This window comes from Primulina eburnea, chromosome 1 (genome assembly GCF_022965805.1).
Source record: "Primulina eburnea isolate SZY01 chromosome 1, ASM2296580v1, whole genome shotgun sequence".
In the NCBI taxonomy this organism is placed as follows: domain Eukaryota; kingdom Viridiplantae; phylum Streptophyta; class Magnoliopsida; order Lamiales; family Gesneriaceae; genus Primulina; species Primulina eburnea.
The window spans coordinates 11,289,765-11,292,900 of NC_133101.1; the positions used below are offsets into that span (position 1 = coordinate 11,289,765).

At 37.4% G+C, this 3,136-nt stretch overlaps 1 long non-coding RNA gene across 5 annotated transcripts; it reads right to left on the reverse strand.

The window, feature by feature from the left end:
- Positions 1-317: 317 nt before the first annotated feature.
- LOC140827704 (uncharacterized) lies at positions 318-1,868 on the reverse strand. Of its 5 annotated transcripts, none has more exons than XR_012117015.1 (4): positions 1,735-1,868; positions 1,562-1,595; positions 1,353-1,401; positions 318-640 (listed from the first exon to the last, which is right to left on the reverse strand). It is a non-coding gene; the product is annotated as an uncharacterized lncRNA (long non-coding RNA). The 5 variants fall into 5 exon arrangements; XR_012117014.1 differs by having other exon boundaries at positions 1,572-1,595; positions 1,735-1,853; XR_012117016.1 differs by lacking the exon at positions 318-640 and having other exon boundaries at positions 649-1,401; positions 1,572-1,595; positions 1,750-1,868.
- Positions 1,869-3,136: the final 1,268 nt, after the last annotated feature.

Sequence of the window (3,136 nt, forward strand, 5' to 3'; positions counted from 1 at the left end):
GATTTAATTTCGATTGATCTTATTCATATTAATTAAATGTCGTCTAAAAACCATATGAAAATTTTCGATAAGCAAAATTAATGGAATCAATTTCGAATGTTTTTTTTTTTGCAAAATAAATTAGATACAAAGACGCTGGAATAAATTAAGTGTGAATTAGTTCTCCTATTCTGTGAGGCCCATTTACTCTAATGAAAATTAATGATCAAACAATAATGGTTTGACTTAAAACTGCAGCGGAAAAAGATTTAAAATACTTTAAAACGGACCTAGAAAAATCTCGGCAAGACCTCCCCGCAAATAGAACATCCCGAAAAACTCAAGCAGCAATTTATTTCAAAATATACAACAACCAATAGCTGCACTGGCCAGGACTAAACAGAAATTAAAACTTACCAAATACTCACCAGATCATAAATATGACAGAGTCGACTCAGAACATCACAAAACAATCAAATACTACTACAGATACACGGGGCATCTCCCCGGCAAATAAAGTACAATACAAGTCTGAAACAAACTCAAGACATACATATAGACTAATTGGGAGACTCCACTGAACAAAATCAAGCAATCCAACCTCAATCCCGAGCTCCACTGGCGGAACCTCGGCCTGATGCTCCAAAACGACTCAGGAGATCTACCATAATGCCCAAAAGCAACCACAGCAGCCCCCCAGTAAACAACTGAGATTAGGATTCTGGTATGGAACAGTTCAACAATAACATAAATCATGCATAATCATATAATGAAATGTAATATGCAATGCATGAAAGGCTCAACGAATAATCGGGATAACAGGAGCCAACAAACGGTACGATAACAACTAGAATAATGCTCGAGCAACAACAGAGGGGAGCTACATCGTCATGCAGCTAAACCGTCCAGCCAAGTATGCGAGTTATGCCAAGCTGTGCTGAAAAACACCCCTGACTCGGCCTCCATACAGCTGATACGCTATAACAGGATGGCACAACAGAACGAACTAGATGACACAATCCCAGCGCTCACCTCAAAAGGCTGCACTAACCACGGGATTGTTCAATCACATCTACAGGTCTCATGTGTATAGGCCTATCAGCCACACAATGATCCCGAGATAAACAACAGTGCCAGATAGCAACGGATATCAACAATGGGCTAACAAGAACGATAGGGCTCAACATGAATGTCATAACAGTATGCCCGATGCTAAATGCCAATAATATGTCATAATAATAAACATAGATCATAACGAAGGCATTTAACAATTTATAACAGTCAACAATTCATAAATACGAATAATGTAACACAGAATGACAATTAAACATAATTTATGTTTTACCGTCGTATGTTACCGAGCTGTAACATACCTATATCACGAAAACGATCTTCAAGAATGATCAACTAAACTCCCTCAGCCTAGAATAACAAAATAAGCCGAATAATTCCACAACTCATCATTATTTACATTCCAACTATTATCAACTCGATAAACTTTAGATTAATTCCAACGATAACAATCATACTATAATATCTCTCAATATAATACAAAACGATTCGACATAATTAATAGGCTCACCGAATTATACCTCGAAGACTTCCAATGACTGAATCTACAAAAATTATCCGATAATTACATCAATATAACGCTATTCGAACGACAAAAACAATTTAAAATGAAAAGGGTAAAAATACAAATTTCGGCAGCCTACTAATACACTTAGAAGCTGAAATTTCAGACTAGGAACTCACAAGGTCAAAGCTTACTCTAGTCGCTAGCGGTCTCGAGGCGATAACCCACCGGAAACTCGTCGGATTTACTGTTCATGAGCTGAATAAATTCAGAAAACGAGCTGGAGTTACAGGGAAATCACAAGGCTTAAAAACCCACTCCAACACACAACAAAACTCCAAGGAACTAAGCTTAAATCTCACCTCAACCGTGCCAACAGCAGCAGCCACGAACAGGCCTTGATTTGGGCTGAAACGAGCATAAAAAGTAGCTATTCATGGTTCAAAACGAATCTACTGATGTAAGGAAGAAAACTCCTCAAACCGTTTGTGATTTCGACGCCGGACGGTAAAGTTATGACCTCTCCAAAATGAAGGTGCTGAAAGTGATGAAAATTTTGAAGAAAAAGAAAAGGAAAGCTACGAGAATGGTTTGGGAAAATGGCATTCTTCCTTCTCTCTCCAATAAAATAAGTTATGTGTGTATGTATATGTATATAATGTAGTATTCATGCCCCTTTATCTCGATTTGCATTAATCTTGCTCCCGTGTGTTATTTAAACTCTATATGTATTTTATATCGTTAAATTTTCCGATATTCTAAAATACATATTTTTAACACACCTACAAAAATTATTTGGCATAAATAATTATTTTAATTTACAACTCAATAATTATTCTAATTATGCCAAAATTACCGGATTATTAATTTCAGGACCTTACATTTCTCCACCCCTTAAAACAAATTTCGTCCTCGAAATTTCTGTTTATACACATACATCTTACACACGATACAAAACCAATAATGCATTACTAAGAATCAAACAGATATGGATAAGATGCTCTCATCTTCTCTTCTGTTTCCCACGTTGATTCTTCTACGCCATGCCTTGACCACTGAACACGTACAAGTGGTATAAATTTATTGCGTAAAACTATATCTTTACGATCCAAGATACAAATAGGATACTCAGTATACGATAGACACGGATCAAATTCAACCTCATTAGGCTGAATCACATGAGACGGATCGGGCTCATACTTACGCAACATAGAAACATGGAAAACATCATGGATGCCAGATAAAGACTGGGGCAAATCCAAACGTTAAGCGGAAGTCCCAATACGCTCAACAATCTCGTAGGGGCCAACAAAACGAGGTGGCAACTTACCTCTCATACCAAAACGAACAACACCTCTAAACGGAGAGATCCTCAGAAATACAAAATCTTCAACTTGAAATTCTAGAGGTCGACGACATCTGTTAGCATAACTAGCTTGCCGATCTTGGGCAGCTTTCATTCTCTGACGAATCAAATGGAATTTATCATGCATTTCCTGAACAATGTCAGGTCCAGTCAACTGCTTCTCACCAAATTCATCCCAACAAAGAGGTGATCGACATCGTCTGCCGTACAAAGCT